The sequence below is a fragment of the Haliaeetus leucocephalus genome, unplaced genomic scaffold, assembly GCF_000737465.1.
Source record: "Haliaeetus leucocephalus isolate CR32 unplaced genomic scaffold, Haliaeetus_leucocephalus-4.0 Scaffold251, whole genome shotgun sequence".
NCBI classification, from domain to species: Eukaryota; Metazoa; Chordata; class Aves; order Accipitriformes; family Accipitridae; genus Haliaeetus; species Haliaeetus leucocephalus.
This window is the reverse complement of record NW_010972687.1, coordinates 516,035-538,252: the sequence shown is the minus strand read 5'-3', so window position 1 is coordinate 538,252 and position 22,218 is coordinate 516,035. Positions and strand designations below refer to the sequence as shown.

Sequence of the window (22,218 nt, the reverse complement as noted above, 5' to 3'; positions counted from 1 at the left end):
GGGGTCCCGCGGGGAAGGGCAGCGCGCCCGAGGAACGCCGGGGCCACCGCCGGGCTGCCCAGGGCGGGAGCCGGCCCGCCCGCTGCTGCGGCCCGCGCTGCTGTCCCACAGCCCACCCGCTTTCCGCCGGCTTTGCGGTGGAACGAGGGGAGAGAAGAAGTCGGCTCTCGGATGCCGGCGCTGTAGGCAGAGCTTCCCCGGCCCGCGCCCGGCCGGTTGGGCAGCACCTGGGCTCTGCGGAGCTCGCAGATGTTCCGCTAGAGAACACCTGAACTGGCCAGATCCAGAGATCAACCCGTGCGAAAATCCTTGGATCCAGCCAGGTCCAGGAACTGCAAGTGAGGAAACCCCTGGTTCTCGCTGGATCGCATCACGCTGAAAAATCCCCCCCTGCTACAGCTAGGCACAGGTGCTGTTCAGAATGTCCTAGGATCACTTTTTCTGACAGAGTTTGTGCCCAGTATCCTAGGATTTCCTGACAGTTGTCCTCAAAACATGAGTAGCGAGGTGAGTGCCTAGAAAATAAACAATTCCATTGCACGCTCCAGTGCGAACATCCAAGCACAGTCTTTCTAGACAATAGTTTACACTACATGAACTGAAAGTTTAGAAATGAGCATTTACAGGTACAGAAGGCTTCATCTTATGAGACTCACAAAAACGCAGCTGCATTTACACAACAGGCCTTTTACATCAACTGGATCGAAGTGAGACCCAATTGCTGTTTGTGTTGTAGAATGAGTTCCCATGTACTGCATCATTGACTCAAAAGTTTGAAGCACGCATCTCAACCCTTCCCAGTCGTTGCAAGCCTGAATAAGACAGCTGTGCAGGCTATGAAGATACATAATTTACATAAGAAAAACTGGAAAATGACACTGAGATAGCACAAAATGTGATGTGTAAAGCTGCAGTTACTTAGAAAAACTGAGTACCAACTTCCCTGTTGGAGCACTTGGGCAGGTAGGCAATATTATTCCCAGCTGGAGGCACAAAAATTCAGGAGGAAGCTTTCATGTCAAAATTGAACTCCCACCTTGAAACTGCCATTTAGGAATCCAAGTGCAAATTTTTTTGCATTGACGTCTTTCTTTTTTGTCTTACACACATTTTTTGCTCAAGGTGTTTCTCTATATTCCTATCTGGGCCCTTATAGTGCCGAAATAAGCAACAGTTAGTCGGTTGGAGGATGCGCTTCTTCCCCTTTTGTCAGGCCAGCTGGCTAACTCAGGGCCTGCTTTTTTTATATCTTGAACATCCAAACCTCATGTTGAATTAAGGAAGAAATGTAGTAAGCCACTATTGCTTCTTATGTGTCAGTGAAAGTGCCATGTATACACCTATGAGATATTAATAATGGATACATTATTGATCAGGTATACAGGTGGCAATGAGAGAAAATAGAGACTATAAATAATGAAAAACTGGAAAATACATTAATGGGTATGTAGATGAAAAGAGAGCTTATGTGAAGGGAGCCAATACTGTGACTTAGTTATGCAGATAGGGACAGTGCAAATAGAAGATGAATATAGGAATGTTAAATGATGGATGCATGAGAAATAAAACTTCAGTAATAATATTAACTAGACTGATGGGTGATTCCTCATCTTCTGACTGTAACCAGCCTTTAAGGACAAGAAGCAGCCAGTGGGCATATGTGAAGAAATTCCAGAAAGCTTCCTGTATGTATTTTGATTTGGAGTAACTGGGTGCTAGTTGTCATTGTGCTGTGCCAACATAGAGCTCAACACTCTACCATTATAGTTATGTGCCCTAAGAAGTGTCATGTGTCTGCACAAAGTCTTACACAGAGTTTTCTTTCATGGGTATCTTTTCACGATGGCCAGTGTTAAGTTTCGGATTATTTCATGCAAAATCATCTCCAAATTATATTTCTGTGATGGCATGTTAGCTAGTATCTTGGTGGTCAGTCTAGTGTCTGTTTGTTTATTCTCAGCTAGTGCTTATACAACTTTCATCAGACTGACCTGGTTGCTAGATAGAATTTATAATTTGAGAATTCAGAGTTCATAAAATAATCCAAATATCTGTGGTCTGACCATACGTAGTTTAACATGTAAATATATGATTCAAAGCCTGTGTAAAAATAATTCTATAACTCTGTTTCTTAAAAATGCAAAAAAATGTGCATTGTTTTCTGTGAAGCTTATCGGTCCCTCTTTTTAGACTGTATCACTTGATAAAGCTGGGTAAAGGCAGTAAGGTATTAACTTTTAGAGAAAGGAAGTCAGGAATGGTCTTGGACTGATGAGTTAGATTTGCCTGTAACAGGCTTTTTTGCATAGATTTGGAAAAGCAGGAAGATATTTGACACAGAACAGGAAGTGCAAAAGGATATGAGAATGGGGCAAGAATCTACTGGTTTTTATTGAGAGACAATTGCAAGCAATTTAAAAATCTGTATTTGGTATGAGATGTTGAAAGACATTCTCTTAGCTGAATATGCTATGAAAACACTGAAAGAGATAACCAGTAAGCAGAATTCTCTGTTAGAGGCAGGACTTCACATGCTTAATGTCTCTATATTGTAGCAGCTATGGCCAGGCAATTAAGCTTTGGTTTTGCAGATAATATCTCTTCTAGGTAAGCTGAAATATTATAATTGAAGTTGCAAGTGTCAGTAAGAGCTAAGCTGTTTACTTCTGCTTGAAGAAGGTGATTACAAATGTCATAAAAATGCAAATCCAAAAATCATCTGAAATAGATTTAAAGAACCTAGTGTAATGCATTAAGCATAATGGTTTTGGTTAAATTAAAATTGTGAGCTCACCTCTAAGAAGAAAGAGCAAAAAACTAAATCCAAATCCCACTATGGCTGGCCCAAAGAACTGACTCAGTACAAATGACCCAGAAAAATAATGGAATTAAAATATTCAAGATAAGAGGTGGTGAAATTGTGTATAAAAGATGAAAGTCAAGTAGGTGCAGTTGCAAAGTTGCAAACCAGGATTATTCTGACAACAGTTAATTGCATAATTAGAGGTGAAGGGAGTAGTGGAAAACAGAAGGGTTCTGAAGGTCTTATTCTTACCAGCCACCCTGTTAATTTTGCATGAGTGGAGATGCAGGGTGCTATGGAAGAGAGAGAGTTTAGGGTAGTTTAGGAGTAAAACAGTCAAGAGTAGGCAATATTTGGGTTGTGTTTGTGGAAAAATGGTATTGAAAGGTACCTTAAGTTGATCAGTAGACACAAGACAGTAGACCCAGGAAGGCTGTGAATCATAAACATTGGACAACATCCCTTCTCCCAGTTTTTGTTATTTGGTGCATTCCTGGTAACAGGCGGAATTTAGCTTTTCCTTTTTTTGGTGCTCGTGTGATTTGGAGAATATCCAGTTGAGTCTTGAAATACCTCTTAAGTCGATTTCCATTGCCACTTTGATGACAGGAAAGCTACAAAGCCTACCTGAATGACTGGACGAGTCAGTCAGAAATAGATGGCAGAAAGGGATGTTAAAAGAGGCCATGAGATCACCCGCTGGTGAGCTGTTGAGAACTCCTGCAACTCACAGCTTCTGGTAAACTCCTGTTGCTCTGCTCTCAAACTTCTTCTGTGGCTTCGATCTCTTGTTACAGAAATTTGAAGCTTTAGCTTCTTTGCTTATTGAAAAGAGGAGTTTTCCATTAATTTTTAGGGGACACGGCACAACAAAGAAAGAATCCTGTTTTACTCTGTGTTTTTCCAGGCTACATGTTCTGGTTCTTGTTTCCTACAAATTGCTCCAATGTACTGCTCATTTATCCTGTATTTCCTTACCATTACCGATGTGAAGTTGACAGTAGACATAGAAGCTTGTTCTTCAAAGATATTTGAATTCTTGCAGTGAATCTAGTGCCATTGTCATTAATTTTCTTCATCTATGGCTTGGAAAAGCATAGAGCAGCAACTTAGACCTATCGTTGTATCAACTGTTGCTCAGTTTCTGCTGGAAAACTCTTTTCCCCACAGGACTGAACAAAGGTTATGTATCACAAAAACAGAGGCAGCAGATCCCCTTACTGACTGACACAAGTGGGCAGGATATCCTTTGGAAAGTCAGTGATTTTGATTGCTGCAGTTAGTGCCACCAGTTTGGAGCTTCTGATTTGGACAGTAGGGCCCACTTGAGCTGACACTCAAATTAACAGGCCTTCATCTAAGGCTGTTAAAGTCCTGTCCCATAACTTTAGGCTTGAATACTTGGTTACTGGTAATGTAATTTCTGTGACATAACCACAGCTGCATTAAAGACAAGGGAGGAAAGACAGTGAAGCATCAGTATAAACTACAAAAGAATCTGCCCAAGGTCTGTGTTTCACTGGGCTTTAAAACAGCACAAACATGTAATATCAGGACATAAATGAATAGAGTTGACTTTTTTTTTTTTCCTTTTCCCACGTATTGCAGGGGTTGCTGGCCTACCCTTGAAGTGCAATTAGTAGTTTCTCTAGTGAGTAAATCCTTGTCTCATGTTAAAAAAATTGCCTCTATTCTTTTTGCATGGGTCTTTTAAGAAAGTGGTCTGGACTAGCAAGCCCTCTGGGACTTTGATAAGGTAGTATAATGCAAAACAGCCAAGGAGTTGTTCTAAGTTACATGCTGGATGGAGCAATTTGGAGTATAATGCATCCCTCAGCAGCTCCTTGCTGACATATTTTGCCCTTCTGTCTTGCAGTGTCTGCACTAAGCAGACCTTTCTCTTAGAGCAAAGTATGTGTCACTGACTTTTGGGAAAGTTTCTTTTGCTGTTCGCAGCTGCTGAGGGTTAAACATATAGTCTGTGTAGCATTTTGTACAATTGGCATAAATATTATGACTGTGTTGACAGCGTGGTGATTCCTTATTATACAGTGAAAGAAGGAAGCTTTATTTTGATACAGCCATGAAAATTAAGGTATACTGATATGTCATCTTGATTCCCATTAATTTCCTCATTTCTTGTAAACACAGCTTCTCACTGGATATAAATTTGTGGTTTGCTGCTAAAAGAACCAGCTTATAGAGGCATGACTTGTGAAGCATCTGAGAAGCTGGGAATGCTGCTCTAGGCTCCAGTGCTGAAAGCTTTTGTGCTCTTGAGCTATTGACTTAAGCTTTTTCCCCTCACTTCTTCATTTATATAGATAAAAGAGGAGGAGCTCCAGTAACTGACTGGGCACATGCATTTATTTGAATTTGAAATGCGTGGGCTTCAAAATAAGGAATGTTTTCTAGGCTTGTGCTCTTCTAGAAAGTAGTGCCTCATGAGTTGCAGGTTGCTGTCATCAGGTGCCAGGAGTTTCTCATTCAGGCAGAGGACTTTCTTTGAAGGTGCAGAAGAGCAGGAGAAACAAACAGCTAATACCCCAAAGGTGATGAAAGAATGGAAGAGATGAAGATATCTTATCTGTGGCTCCAACAAGGGAGAGAAATGCTGCATTAGTTAGCACAGGAGTAAACTTTAGATCCTTCTAATTCCTTTTTCTTTCTTAATTCTAGGCAGGGCTTGAGGATGGGTCAGCACTTTTGAAGATCACATCTTTCCTCTCCTAATCGTATTCTTCAAATAATTCTTCTTTTCTGATCTCTTCCAGGGTCTAGTGGCCTAATTCCCACCCTTGGCAAGTGACAGACTACCCTTTCCCTCCAATTTGCTTCATGCAAGGAACACACAGTGTTTGCCAAAAGACACCTAAGTGTGCTAAGCTTGAGGTGTGGCCTAGGAGTCACTGTTAGATACACAGATGTGGTTTTTTAGATAATGTAAATGCTGATGTGATTTGCCGAAAGGTTTGGTTGGTTGGTTGGTTTTTTTTTTTAATTGGGAGTTTATAGATTTAAAACCAGCAAATCACACAAAGAGTTAATAAATGTTAGTTAATTTCAAACCTGAGGTCCCATTGATGGCGGTGAGAAGGTGGTGTGTAACAACATCAATTGGTCAGAAAGAATGGGAGAAATGGCTGGTTTCCATTTTCCAAATCTATTCCTGATGGGAGGCAAAAGAAAATTTTGCAAACTAAGTAGCTGAAATTGGAAAACTAGAAAAAAAGCATTTAGTTAAGAGAAAAGGGAGCTTATTTTAAGATAAAGAGCCTGAAGTAAGGTTGTTGTCTTCAGTAAAGGAAGGAGTTTGCTACCATAATCTTCACCATCTTACCTGGATCACTCAGAAAAGCAGGATGGTAGGCCTCTGTGTGCAAAGATGTTCAGCTACCCCAGAATAATAATATAGACAGTTAATAGAACAGACATGCCGCTTAAGAGCCTGTGTGGTCACAGCATTGAAACAGAGTATACTCTTACTAAAATTTAATACCTGGGATTAGTTTAATGAAGTCCTGAGTATTAAAGATGCAAGTACCAGACTATGGTACTAAAACAATCAAAGCTAGGTGTACTCTAAGCTGTATGCACATGTAGATGTAGTGGGGTTACAAAGATAGACCAAGGAAAATTGAATTTTCTCTTATTCATGTCAGAAAAAAGTACATTTAGGGACTGGTAGAGAATAACCACCAGATAGAAAGATCTTTTGAAAATGTAAGCACTGAAACAACATTCTTGCAAATGCTCACATGCCACAAAAACAGAAAACCAGCACATAGTGGAGAATACAAAGGGTATGCCATGGCTAATTACTTCATACTTAGCAGTAGTTCTCTTGTCTGTGTGGTTAAAAGCGAGAGGGAGGAGGGAGAGAGAGCAGAGCTTACGACTACTAAATGTGAGCTTTCATTAGGAGATGGATGAAGAAAAGGTTGTGCCAAATGGGTTCTGGTGATAGAGGCAATCTAATAGTCTTTGTATGTTGTTACAAAATGAGGGAAGATGAGAATCTTGTTTAACAGCATAGTAGTCAAGCTACAAATTATGTGATGATTTTTTGTTTAAAGCCCTTAGGGAGACACACACTAAATTATACTTTTAAGAATAACAGTTAGTTGCAAGTCCAACTTACAAATGGCAATGTTTGTGGGAACTGCCCGTCTCAAACAAAATACATAAAGTGGACCAGGCCAGACTGAAATGGAAGAACCAGAAGAAATCTGTAAAACATACTGAGGTAAATCAGTAGTGCATCATACCTTTGGTGTGACAGTGGTCATGTGTGGTATGACATGACCTCTCGCTGACAATAGATGACAGTTGTAGAAGTGAAGGGCAGGGGGCACATCTCTACAGATCAGTTTGTCCAACACAGTGCCCTTGAGGAGGATCAGCTATGCCCACATCTTTCCTGGCAGATACTTAACCAGTTTTCGAAGGTCTTCAGTAAGGAAGCTCCACAACGCCAGGCTCTAGTTGCTCATTATTGTCTTTGCCCCGGTGAAGCCTCAACTCCATCTCTCTTTCTGCAGTTCAAAGCCTGCATTTCTTGTTTCTCTATGAACATAAAGAGTAACAACATCAGAAAAGTTGTATAGTTCTGCTCTTCCTGCCACCCACCTTTATCTTCTTTCATCCAAGCCCAGTCCTTTCCTTTGTTTCATATAGGTCAGGCTTTCACTGATCAGTCTTCCTGTTTGACTCTGGTCTTTCGAAGTGAGCTTCTTGAGCAAGGAGCTGCTAGAGCATTACAGCTGAGTACAGCATAAGGATTCCTTCAGCTGTGTTCAGGACAGCCCTCCTATTATGTTGCCCATTATGGTGTTTGTCTATCCTGTAGCCATTTGACCTTGTTGACTTAGTTCAGCTTGTGATCTGCTATGGTTCACAGATTGCTTCTGCCAAATTCCTAGCCCATTGTTCTCCAGCCTGAATTTGTCCTGTGGTTTATTATTGATTAGGTGTAGTACTTTGCATATGTCTTTGCTGAATCTTGCCCTGTTTTTCCAGACCTCGTTTTACAGTTTCAGTTTGTTTTGAATTCTGTTCCTGCACCTCAATGTGCTTGCAGATCCTCTCTGCTTCTTCATGTATGTTATGTTTAATAGGTGTCTTTCCTATGCCAATATTCAAATCACTAGTTGAAATGTTGACCAAAACAGTTTCTAGAGGAGCTCTGCCAGGTAGTCATTTGCTGCCCTGCTGTAATAAATAGATTTATCAATGTTACTTACATAGTCTTGACCTACTGTTCCATAGTTTAATTTTGTGCCCTACTTCAGGAATTTGAAGGGGACTGTAATCAAGTAGTATTTGAAGATAGGTACAGTTTTTAATTTGCAAAGCATCAGCTCAAAATAAATATAAAAATTGCAAGGATATTGGATTGGACTAGATCATCAGTGATTGCTATAGTATACCTTAAGGTGTTCATAAATGGATTTCACCCCCCCTTTTAAACAAGTCTAAAACTAACCAGTTTTAAAAGTGGTTTTGGTACTTGTCCTCAGTCTGGAAAGCTTTTTTTTTTTTTTTGTGTGTGTGTGTGTGGTGGCTTCCAACTTACAGACTGAATTTAGTCATGGCCACTATATATCTGTTCTTGTGCTTAAGTGGCTCGTCTGTTTCTCCAGCACATTTGAAGGGGGAACCAGCCTTCACTTTTGCTTTTGTTTCCTGCTAGAAGATAGGCTTCCCAGTCCTATGACCATCCCAGTTGCTGTGTTTTGATTGGCATCTGTTTGCCTTGACCGGAAAAGATGGCCAGCTTGTATACAACCTCCTTACTGCTTTGTACAATGTCATAAATAATTCTCTAGACTTTGTCAGGCAAGGTATTTCCAGTATCATATTTGCATGTTTTGCAGTTGTGTTCTGTGGTTCTGTGATTGACCAGCATATCTTTCTCTTCCTCTCCAAATGATGAATTGTAAAATGAAAAAGTGGGGAGATACATATGTCAGCCGTGGATGTGAATAAATCGTATAGTCCCTAGTGAGGAACTGTGGTGCTCTTTGTCACCTGCCAAACACAGGAAAAAGTATGATCAAACATAATTTTGCTTGCCAGAGATATATAGCTTAAGACAGTAAGTGATTATGTGGCAACATACTTGACCCAATTTGATTGATATTTGCAGAATGAAAAACTCTTCGGAATGAAACGTTGGCAAGTCCAGAAGAGTATCAGAGCTACACCGTGAAATCCTGCCAGAATAGCTTGTTGTGGAAATTCTTGTGGATTACATGATAGTGTATGATGGAGATGAGATTGTAAAAGGCATGTTAGCCAGGCATGATCATGGATTATATAGTTCTAAACAAACTAGGAAAGAAAAAAATTCTAAGCACAGATTTCCATATAGAAGGAATCTGCTCCCAGGGAGACAGCCAGCTTTTAAATGAGGGATAGCCGTCCATGAGGGGCCACTTTTGTCAAGTTTCATTTTTTCTCCCTTTTTTTTTTTCTCTAGAGACGTTTTAGTGTCAGCAGGGAATAGGCCAAACTGAAGTTACAGAGATGTTACAGGTCACAGTTAAAACCTTTGCTACATGCTCTTATCATTCTTGTTCAAACTGTAATAAAACCACAGGATTTTGTGCAGGAGTGCTTAGTGGGCAATGAAAGTGTTACTGAGTAGTGCTGTGTGGCTGAAATTCAAGCCTAGAATTGGATAATGTTTCCATTTTTAAATATTTAGCTTAATCAATGGTAGCATGTAGTCTCCCTTCTGACATCTAGGGCATAGAGAAGTAGTTCCTATAACATTTTTGTTCATGTGAACAGCCTTTATTCAAATAGACCTGTAAGGATGCAAGGCCATTCTGGGTCAGCTAGAAGATCCACTTAACCTGCCTGGCTATGGCAGTGGTGTTAAGTTGCTGTCTGTGGGAGAGAATGAACAAAACAAGCATCTGATGCTTATCCCTAACACTCCTGTCAGCTGTTTTCAGCTCAGGAGATTGCCTGAGCTGGATATGGTTTCTACATACTTAGAAATTCTTGATGGTTTTTTTGTCCAGATGCTTGTCCAATCTTTCAAATAAAAGTAAACTTTCAGCATCCACAATGTTCTTTGGCAAGGATTTTAAAAGTTTGCTACTTCACTGCATGAACGACCACCTCTCTTTTGCTTATTGCTACTAGCTTCACTTGATGACTGATGAAAGTCAATCTCTGTCCACTCTTATGCCATACGTGATTTTTTTAGATTTCTAGTATTTTGCCATAAATTGTGTCATATCTAGACTGAAGAGGCTTAGCTTACTTAGCTATTCCCCATACAGAGGGTGTATGATATCTTTGTCTATCCTTCTTCTCCCACTTGGAAATTTTTCAGCTCTGCTATGTCTTTTTTTAATAGAGGGGGCTAGAACTGCACACAGTACTTAAAGTGTGGCAAAACCTTGGATTATTCCTATGGTGCCATGTTCTCTGCTTTATTCTCCGTACTTTTATTGATCATATCTAGTATGTCATTTGCTGTTGGAACTTCTACCAAGCCGAGTTTCCATGGATTAGTCTGCCATAGCCCTGAGATCATCACTTCTCAGTAGTACTGGGCAGCTCAGAAGAGTTCATTTTAGTGTGAGGTTAGGTCTGTAGATCAGTTCATCTACATTTGTTGGCACTGGATTTCATTTGCCATTTTATTGTTATCACTCGGTTTTGCAGGGTCCTTCTGCAGCTCACACATAGTCAGCCGTAGTCTTTACATCTGTGATTGTTAACAACAGGTGACATCTACACCACATTGCTCACTCCCCTTTCCATGTAACTTTTTTTTTATGAAATAGTGTGGGTCCTAGAAGAGGTTCTACCATGAACCTCAGCAGAACTCCAGCAGGGACCTCCACCTATTGCAAGAAGCTAATTGCTTTTTATTAAATGAATAACTAATTGCTCTTAAGCTTTATTTTCAGTCTTTTGACTGATTGCTTGTTTCTGCAAAGACCTTATGCCATGGATTCTTAAATTCTTAAAAGCTGTTGGTGAAGGACATTGTTAAAAGCCTTTTGGAAATCCAACAAGAGTCTATCTATGTACCCATCTTTATATGCTTGACCTCTTCAAAGAACACTAATGAATTTGTAAGGCAGAATTTTACCCTGTTTAACTGTTTCTATAGTGGTCATTATTTATCCAAATGTTCATTAATTATGTTATTTCTTAGTTTCTACCCATTTGCCTGGTAGTGACTTGCAAGTCCATAGCGCTTCAGATCTCCTTTTAAAAATTGACATCACATTTGCCACGAAGCTGTCCTGAAATGTGAAAACTGTTTTTTAAGTAACAGATTTCATGCCACTGCTCCTATTGCTTTCAATTACTTTAATTTACTGAGTGTTTTTATTCAGGTATTTCATCCATATTCCTTCCACACTCTGGATTGCAGCATATTTGTACTTCAAGTATCATATCTCTAGTAACCCATCTGAGCTGAACTGAAGCAAACAAATCAATCAAATTCTAAACTTCGAAAAAAAAGTTGATGCTTTGTGGGTATGCTGGGCTCTAGTGAGCCAATCATGAATGAACAGCAATGGCAGGGCTTTAAGCTCAGGAAGTTCCTCTGCCCCTCTTGGAAATGAGTAGCACTGCTTCCCTGCAGGAATGGACTGCAGAATAAGCTCTGTTTCCTCTTGAACAACCAAGCCCCATCCTGCATAAGGAGCAGTAGTTTTACCAGCTGGGAGTAGAGCCAATGCAGATACCTGAACAGTGTCTTACAGCTCAGATTAGCGTTTTCTGCTTTTAAAGAAAACCACTTCTCTCACTGGACCTCAAAGAGAGTCTCTGAAATTTAGCTCAGCAAAGTATTCAGTTGCAGTTTGTAAAGGCTTCAATAACTTTTTAGTATGAATATTAGAAATGCATTTGCAGGTACCCCAGTTGTATCAGAAAGTCTGACAGACCAGGTGTGTCCCATCACCACCACACAACAAGAGCTCCAGCTCTAACTAGCATGACAGTATTAACTATGATACTGTTTTCAGTTTTCCTCTTGAAAGATTCCCTTTTGCTCCATTGTAAGCCAAATCATTCCCCTTCCTTGGGTCAAAAGCGCAACGTTAGTAGGACTTTATTCACACCTATTTGAAGTACAAGGTCATTTCCAGAAAGGACATGTATGACAATATCTGGGATTTTCTCGATGCTCTTGACACATGCCCATCTCTGCATTACTGTCATTACTCCTTTCTGCCTGTCTGATTAAGCAATACCTTTGTTTCAGCTCAGAGAATTTTAAATATCCATTGTCAGTGAATGGACTCTTCTTGATAATTCTTAGGCCAGTGCATGATGATTGTGGCCAACTTACAAATCACAAAGCCATCACCTGAGAAAACTGATAACTGGAATTAAACAGAATCTCTGAGACTTGCTTTCTAAAAGAGTTAACCAGCTCGTGACCTAAAGAGGCTCTGGACTGTGTTGGCATCACAGGTCTTATCAATAAATGGTTCTACCATTGCAAAAGACTGCTCTTTTGGAAGCTTTCTTCTATGTAAATACCATTCCCACCTTGTGAAATTTGAGTAATTTCCATTTCTCGCCTGGCAACTACAAATATTAATCTGACACGCTTAACTGCACAGTGAGCAATTCTAGTGGTGGCTGGAATCTGTGTTGATTTCCTGATGTTTCTGAGCTTGTAGGACTCATTTGACATGAAAGCAAATGTTTCTAAATGGAAATGCAAATCCATTTATAAAGAAGAATACATGCTTTTATCCAGTTCATTGCTAATATTCTAACTAACTTTTTTTCACTATTTCAGTATTTTCTATTATATATTTAATACCAACATATTCAACAAATATACATTAGAAACATTTCTCCTTTCTCCAAGAAAATCTACTTTTGGGTACACAGCTAAGCATTCGCTCAGCTCTCAGATTATAAGATTCTGCTCTCCAAACAAGAAGGCCACTAAGGAATATTCCTTAAATGTCTGAAATGGACAGTGTATGAAAGCTATGACTTGTTTTTCATTGGTTTTAGTAAATTTAGATATTTTGTCATGAATTGGATATCAGATCTTGATGTTTCTGTGTAGTCTGAAGTAATTTAGAATCTGGTATATGACCCTAGGCATTAGGATGCTAACAATTTAAAATGTAGGCCTCACTGAGGTCTGAATGAAAAAAAAAAAAAGTTTCTTCATTAAGTGCTTATTGAAGCTCCTATTAAATGCAGTAGAAGATCCCACTGATTCCAGTGAAAGCTGAATTGAACCTGAATCGCTCTTCTGGCACTATGGAAGTTGGTTCAGCAGGAGGGACCTGTGTATATCTGAACTAATACGTCACATTTTTTTGTTGTTGTTGTGATTGCATATAACTACTTTAAGTGGAATATTACATGACTATGCTAGAATTAACAGTCCCTTGGTGTGCTGTAATATTTTTTTTAAATCCTCACTAAACATTGGTTATGATGATGTTGATGTTTTCTTTCTTACTAGGTTTGAATGCTACATAACGCAGTCATTTTGGGGATTATTTTTGGTCTTGTTTGCTTACTCACTTGCATTTTCTTTACATGTGTCTTTAGATCCTGTTAGAGAGACATTTTTTTTGTTTTCACACTATTAAACTTAGGAAACTATAAGATCCTCTCCAGAAACTGTTACTCATATGAATAGTTGTTGCTCAAGTTGTCTTATCAAAATCAATGAGATTACATGTGGGTGTAGAGACTGCTTATATGAATAATGGATACTGGCAAACCTTGTACATCTCTAGCATTAACCAAATAAGGTAGGTGAAAGTATCAGCATCATGCGTGGTTCTGGACAAGTTGCATGCTTCTTTGCATTCAGTTAAGCATGTTGTAGACAGTGGAAAGTCATCAGACTTTGATACAGTACAAAGTTGAGGACATGTGATCTAGGTTCGCCATACAAGAGCATTGGATTTAGTGCCTACACATGCCATATAGATGAACTTAACTCACTCTGAGATATTCCCATGAGTCATTTCTTTATTACTCTTCAGTAAATTATATTGGTGATAGAGGAGGAAATTGCTTAAATCAAGTCTCATGAGAATGTCAGTTAAATGAAAACATTGTATTTACTGTGACCAATAAGAGCTGAATTCAGATTTGTAAGACAAAGTACAGCATGAAAAGGTTTATTGCTGGCAATATAAATGTTCACTGGAAACAGTATGACTACTGTAGGTCACTGCATTAGTCATTTTGAATGTTATAAACTCTCTTGCTATTAATGTGCTTAAGAGTTTTATATTGATGTTTAAATAACTGGATAGAGATATAACAGTATATCTAACTTGGTGCCCAGTTCTTAAATCTTTTACTGATACAAGTAACCCCATTAGATTTGATTGCCCTTGATTTATGCCTCTTAAATTCCATTAGCTTCAACAGAGTTATTTCTGATTTATGGTTTTGTAAATTAGAAGGGACTTGATCCCACTGGGACTGGGTAGATGTTTACAAGTTTCAAGACAGGGACGACAGTTATTAAATATTTCACAATCGATATTTAAAAGGAAATTAATATGGACATTCTTTACTGTGAAACTTCTCTTGCTGTAGTTTGTTAAAAAAGAAAACCTATTTCTTAACCACCCTTTGTATTGTTTGCATGATTGAAATAGCAGTGTCAGAACTTTGTCAAGCATCATTCTTATGCTTTATTATAATTACATATCGGAGAGTACCGATTACAAGAAACAATAATCCTTAGGAGTCTGGAGTAGCTAATAATATATGGAATATGGCAGTTCTGTTTGCTACTTAAATAAACATTCATGATACTGCATGAGTATCCATCCTCATTCTGTCATCATTTTACATTTTTTCAGTGATACAATGTGAAATAGGATTTGAAGTCAATAAAATAGTGACAAAGCTCATTTCAGGCCATGCAGTATATCATTTAGATATGTTAAATTACAGAGTAGTGAGTTAGGAAAGGGAAAAAAAAAAAGATTTCTGAAAGCAGTGGCAATTTAGTTGACCCCTCAAAATGTTTTAGGTATTTGTTTCGTATTCGATAGCTTCATTATGGGGGCTGTTTACTGAAACAAATGTTACCATATTGCCTAACAGTTTCTTTGCAGATACAATGTTTGTTATGGCTTGAACTTACAATGCATGATTACTGTGTTTGAAGTCACGTGAAATATTGCAGAGATTAAGTTTGTTAGTACAGCAGAAAAGAAATACACTTTGTTGCACTCATTTTTACTTGGAGAAGTAAGGTGGTGACTCATTGGGCTTCACAAAAAGGGGCATGAACTACCAGTTTACATTGCACTGCTTTCTGTATTGAAAAGAAACAATAGAAAAGATTAATGGGAATGAAGGCAGTAATTGATTTCCATTTGAGAATTTTCATGAAATGTGTAATGTTGCCCTGGAACTGCAAACCCATGGTCACAGGTTGCTGAGCAACCTTGCATTGCTTTATTTGATAGGGACATGAACTTGCCAATTGCTGCGATGCCTCCTTAGGTGAAGCTTGTGGTGACACTGGGGTTGGAATTATTAATGCCCATCGTTGTACTTGCATTGTAAAATTTCATATGACAGATGTGGAAATGGCTTTCTTTGCTTATCTCCCACCAGCTTTTTTAGGCGAATATATCTATTGGAAGACCAAACCTGCACTTCATACAAAAGCCTCCTCTCTCCACTCCTGTGTGTCCTGTCCCCCGTTCCCCCCCCCAATAATTAAGGACTCCGTGTTCATTAATTTTTGGCTACTTTTTTGAACATTGTTCTAATAGTCGCAACCTGTTTATCAGTCCTAGTGAGGAAGTGGATGAAACTCTTCCTTACTGACTTTAAAAGAAAGATTTCAAGTACTATAGTGATATTTCTTTCAATTTAATGTTTGAACAATCAAGATAGTGTCCAGATATCTTCCACTTCTCACATTTTATTCATTCTTAACTTCAATGAGGACATATTTACCCTCGTCTCTAGAGAAGTGGTACCACATAGTGAATGTTCAGATGGTATCGATGCACAGCACAGTTCAGATTCAAGGAGGTCTGCCAGCTCTTGTCCTCCTGTAAAGACTGATGCATGTTCTTGTTCTCAAAGCTGCAACACCAAAAGGCAGGGGCCAGGCTCAGGCTCTGCTTCTGTCATGATTTTTGGAAGGAATACATATTTACTGTGGTCTCATGTGACCTGTGGCGTGTAAGGCACAGTTTTCTTCACTGCTTATCCATGTAAAACTCAAACAGCATTTTCACCTGATCTTTATTCAGGCAGCTTTTTCTTGGCTTTATTTACCTGACGTGTGTCTTCAGGATATCTCTTTTTATGATTTGGCTTGTGTATTCTTTTTTTCCTGCAGCTAACTGCTCCCTCCTTTCAGAACTCAATTAATAAGGCAGAATATCCAATATCCACGGGATTTATATGAATACATAATCCAAAAAAGATGCCACAATCCTCTTTGGAAGGATTGTTCATCCTGTATAGTAGGGTAGATTAAATTAATAAATCTTACTGTGATTTAGCCTGTATTAGAATAAAGCTATGATACAGTTCTAATTTATATCTTTTTAATATCTAAATTCATATCATCTCCTGAGACCTGTGACCTCTGTTATGACTTGGTGCTTTCCCATTCTTCCAAAGATAGTTGTACTGAAACTTAGTTGTGCTACATGACAAAACATTTTTTTTTTTTGATGAAGCAAAACATTTTATGTTGCTATTTGGTCATTAGGGTTTTTTTCTCTTTTTTTTTTTTCCCCCCAAGTAATTCCACATGTTAAATAAGGTTACCAAGAGAGCATTAAAGTACTGGAATCTCAAAAAGTAGAATTTCATTTGGCAATACTTGTTTTAAAATAAAATTGTACAAAGTAACCTGTATGCAAAGGGTATGATCTGGGAAGCTTTTTCTGATTTACCTGAACTTTGTAAAAGTTATAGGCCGATTATCAGTCTCAGAGGAAACTTAATTTGTTTTATATTGCTAAGTATATTTTATAATATATTTGGAGTAGAACATTTCTCTATTTAAAGAAGTAGAATTTTGGAACTCTAAACATATTTTAGAATAAATCTAACTAGGAATTTAGAATTCTACATTTAAATTTAGATTTTAATTTGAATTACATTTTAATTATAGTTTAGAATTGAGACTTTAAATATGTTTAGATTATATTCTGGAATGCAGTAGAAAGCCTTCAGAAGAAAACCTATTAAAGAAAGTATTTTCATAGAGGTAATAAAAAATTAAATATACCAACTTATGTCCACTGCAAACTGAAATATTCCTTTTATGTTCTTTTTAATCTGCATTTTTACTTAGTTTAGCTATGGTAGTATTTTCTCAGAATTTTAAAGCTTCCTAACAGATACATAAAAAATCCCAAATCACATTAGAATTTATGAAATTACTTTTAAAATCTCAGCCTTGATACCGAATTAGAATTATATCAAGAATTATAATTGACCTCAGGATATTGTTACTTTTTTATCCTACAAACAAAGGCACCTGAAAAGTTAAAAGACTAGAGAGCCTATGTTTATTTTTCCAATGAAAGAGTTAATGTGCTACGTTCTTTTTAAAGCAAAATACAGCAGTATGTAAGCAACAGCAGTGACGTTATCTGAGAGAACATAATGCAGAGCTGTTTTATTTTAATGGCTCTGTTACTCATTTTTGACATTAACTGTTTAAAAAACCAAACTGTACTTTCCTAGCTCAAGGTAAGTGCCTAGACAAAATTTCTCCATTCAGATAGCTGAAACACAGAGGAAAGATACAGAAGTCCAGAGTGGCATATGTTAATTCAGTAAGTTGATTTGTTTTTCTCCCTATTTAAACAGGAGAAGGAATGTCAAAGGTGAAGTGGTAAAGCATTAGCGTGTTCCTACCATGTAAAGAGATACAACCTGATTTATTTCTATGGAAATTGTGATGTTTCTGCTGTAATAGCCATATGGTTTAATTTATCTGCCTGTTTTGGAGTTTTGATTATTTTTCGTATGCAGGTGGTTCAGAAGGGACTCTCCTTTTTCCAGCTAAACTGTCCTGTCCTCCACGCCAAAGATTTAACAAACTAAGTAAAAACTCTTGATTACAATATAGGGTTTTTTCCATCTAGGAGACTCAAAAAATGTTTCAAGAAGGAGAGGTGTGTTTAAGACCAAGCCCAACTTGTTCAGTGTCACTATTCAGGAACAGCAATGCTCTGCAGACATATCAGTTCCCTTTAAAACAAACCTGAATAGAAAGGAATGTGAGAGAAACAAAATATGAACTGGCAAGTTAGGCTATTTCTACCTCGAGCACATACAGAGATGTTTTCACAACTTGGGCTGTTGAACTTCTGTTAGCTAATTGGGCTTAAAATAGAGTTGAGAACTGGGTTACTTGGGCATTTGAGCGTAGCTGGAATTCAAGCTTTCAGAGTAGTCTGGGTTGCATCTGAGGTGACAATCTGTGTTGATACCCACATCACCTTTGTTCTGCTGTTGCTTCAAATTCCTTTAGTAAACTAAGTTTGGGCACATTAAAAGTGCACTTTTTCTCCCCCACTCGGTAGATATTCCTGTACTGTACAGATTCAGAGCCTCTGTAACACAGAGACTAAACATCATTATTTCCATCCTTTAGACTAGTCACTAGTATTATCTTGCTACTACTGCAGCTCAAGACAAGACCATAGTGTTCAGTAGTGCCAGTGGTTTCAGCTTTTTTTAAATGTTATCTGCCTGTAGTAATCCAAGAAGCTATTTTAACTTATGCAGGGTAGTGCAGGATATCAGCCCTATAGGGGTCTAACAGAGAGCTAAAATGTTTGGATAGAGTCCTCTTCTTAAGAGTTAGAATTTTAGGTTTTAGGCTGAGAAAGGTCCCGAGGGCCTGTGCTTCTCTCTCCTAAATATTTCATAAACTGATCTTTGTGAGAACCCCAAATTGTGCAAAACTCAAAGTGGTCCAGTCTTTCACTCCACTGCAGTGAGCCATATGTGGGCAAAATCTGCTATTATTTCTTGTGAATGACACATAGGAGGTGAAATTCCTGATTCTGATGACGAAAAAAAAACCAATAAAAAAGCTTTTGATTAGAGGGTATATTTGGGACAGAAAGAGTCCCCATCTCAGTCTGGAAGTCAGATGGGGGAGCAGCTCTGTTGCTGTCCTCATGACGGTTGCTTCACCAGCGTCAGCATGATGGAGATCTGTCCGTGCTGACCCAGCAGGGGTGGGAGTTGGGAGAGAGAGCTGGAGGTTATGAAAGTGTGGTCACTATTGCAGTATCTTATGGGAATAAACCCCAACCCCCCAAAAAACTCCAGTACACTGTTTTGCTGCTTGGAACACAAGTCAGGTTCAGGTTGCAGGTTTTGGATGAACGTGCCCTTTCCAGATATGGGTGCTTTAATTTGAGTAGGTCAGTGAACAATTAACAGCCTCTGCAGGGCTTTCTTGCCCCTAAATGCTGAGATCAGAACCCTGTTTTTAAGATATTTAATACTTCCTAAGTCTGGAGGTACACAAGAAGGAAAGGTCATGGCAGTTTTCTGTAGTATCAATGAACCCGTCTTCACCTGTGGATAACAAGGGGCCAACAGGGATCAGAATTAAGGGCTATGGGCTCACCTTCTTCATGTTCATTAGTGGTGTGCCTCAAAGGAGCATAAGCGGTATTGTAACCTGTGTCAACATTTGGTTCTGTCAAAATGCTTTGTGATACTAGGTTGGCTTCACTGGCATTTAACAGAGGGAAGAAAACTCTGGTAATACCAACACATTCTGTTCCAAATTTTTCAGAATGGAACATTTTAATTTTTGCTCTGAAACATTATTTCCAGTGTACTTTGTATAATGTGACAATATTTTAAACATTTTAAAGTTTGAAATATAGTTGAAGTGATTTTGTCAAAATGAGATGATGATAGCAAACCTGATAAACTTTCTTCATCTCTCTCTTCTTGGTATTTCCTTCTGTCAAGGACTTTAGCACTTTGGAAATTTGTTGCAATTCTGAAAGAAGTGAAGGGTCAGATCTACCACCCACGTGAGGTACATTGCTGTACCTATTTATAATGGTTTATGTTCCAGGTCTGCAGAGGGGTAGCAGCAGATCTGTGCTTCTTAGGCTCTTCTAGCACTTTATAGAGTTCAGAACCAGATTTGGACCTGATCTGCCTTCCTTTCCCAATCCATTTAAGACGAAAGTTATTAAAGACTGGAGAAACAGGGACCCTTACAATATATCCGCCCATTCACCTGCTCAACAGCACATTGTTTTCCTTTCAGCCCACTGGGACAAGTGTACTTTGCAGCCAGATGTCTAGGTGAATCTTCTCTTAAAAAAAAAAGTTTACTTACGAGGTAAGAAACTGTTGGGAAGGCATCTCTTGGGTTCCTTCCCATTAGCTTGAATGACTTCCCGCTCATGTTCTGCTACATGGAAGTTTTAGTTGTAGTTTCAGAGCTTAGTCAGATATGTCAGTTTGGTGATCATATATATATTTAACATAGATTTAACAGGCAGCTTTAGCATTTGTATTTCCTTACAGAGTTAATGAGGACACAATATGGATGTAGATGAATTCATTCAGTAATTATGTCCTAAATTATCTTAATATTGCCTTAGATTATAGAACTACATATGGAAGAAATATTTTTCAAGCCTAGAAAGCCTAGAAAGTTTGGCTTTTGTTTCATATTATCTTTAAAATTCACACATTTTCTCAACTTCAAATAGAAAATAAGACCTAATAAATATAAAATTAATGTATATGAGGATGCTTTGGTTTTCTGGGATTCCACTGTGATATTGTAGGTTTCTGACTTTCAGGAATTCTTTAATCCTTGAATAAACATTGTATCATACTATTAAAATGCATGTATATATCTATTTAGAATGTTCAGTGATGAAGATTACTCCTAAAGAGAGTAAGTCTCCCCTGCCTCCGCCATCCATTCTCCTTGCTTTTGGCCAGGCAATTCCTCAGGAATGTTTCTCTATTTCTTTTTAAAGAAATCAGGTCCTCCAGGTCAAAAAGGAGATTACAAAGATTTCCCAAGTATAAAACAGTTAAATAGCCATCAGTCTCTAAGGTAGTTAGCTCTGCAATCTGGTGTTTCTGTCCTTGCATTGCTTTTCCTCTGAGAGTGCCTCTAAGACCTGGTAGTTAAAAGTATAAAACACAGTTTAACAAGAACATCCATAATGATAAGTTTTATTATGCTATATTTCCATGGTTTAACTGTTCTCCAAGTGGTCCAAGGATTTGGAAGGTCTAAGTAAATTCCCATTAAGGGAAAAGAGGGCAATAAAATATTTAATAATGCTGGTGTTACCTTACTGTGAGAGGCACTGGCAGTTAGTGAATATGAATTAAATTCCGCTTAAAAGATTTGGGATCCTTTTATTTCATTGGCAGTTATGAACTAAAGCTGTAGATCTCACCATTTTAATTAATTATGATTATTAATAATTGTTATTATCTGAAAACTGATGGTGCCTGGAAGACATGGCGTTACAATTACCACACTTAATTCTAAGGGCTTAATTCTGTCTCCTCAGTGCAAGGTCTCAGAGGGAGGACAGCTGTCAAGCATTACAAAGCCTCAGGCTGTCCGCCTTTGGCTGGAAGGTAGAGCACACAGATCGTTCCAGTCTATTCTGTGGGTTTAGTACTGCTAAACTATAGGACCTCCAGGAGTGCAATTATGTCATCTCCTAAATTTGCTGGTTTGGATGCCCTTAGAGGGGTCAGCTAGAGTTTATCTTTAGTAAATATATAAATAAATAAAATCCACAAATTAGTGCAAGGCAAGATGCAGAGAACTGGGTGATATTGATATCTGTGTAGCACAAAGGAGGACAGATGTTTATTTTCCTTAAAATATGACCTTTCTGTTTGTGCAGTTCTGTGCAGTGGTAAAATAGTTACCTGCTTGAGCTGTGTTTTTTCAGTAAATGTGTGTGCTTGTGTAGAGACACACACACACACACACACACACACAGAGTAGTAGGTTTCTAATTCACGCTGAAGACAGCAAGGTCCATAAAAAGTCTGTAACCTTTGTAGAGTACTCTGGTATGGTGTATGTGCACTTTGCTGATCTCTGAGGACTTGAGCAAGAGTAGCATCACTTTCCAGTAGTTAGCACTTCAACCCTGTTTGAAGCTACTGATGAGTCCAGGAAATGTCCGGAAAGTGACTGATTAAACCCCTTTGTCTCAGGGAAGCATGCCATCACCTGCACTGTTGCTAACCACGGCACCAAATTTCAGTGGTTTATATAAATAATAATAATTCAAAAAGGGCGCAACAGTAGCCTGATGCTAGGGGATATTCAATGTGCTGCAGGCTGTTAAACTCAGAGTAAACTCTAGTTAATGTGGTCAAAAGTGATGCAATAGAAGAGAATAGACTATTTC

General features: G+C 38.5%; 1 protein-coding gene across 1 annotated transcript in view; it reads left to right on the top strand.

Annotated features, from left to right (window-relative positions):
• PCSK5 (proprotein convertase subtilisin/kexin type 5) overlaps positions 1-22,218 on the top strand; it is a 255,130-nt gene that overhangs the window by 340 nt on the left and 232,572 nt on the right. The gene's annotated exons all lie outside the window — the stretch shown is intronic.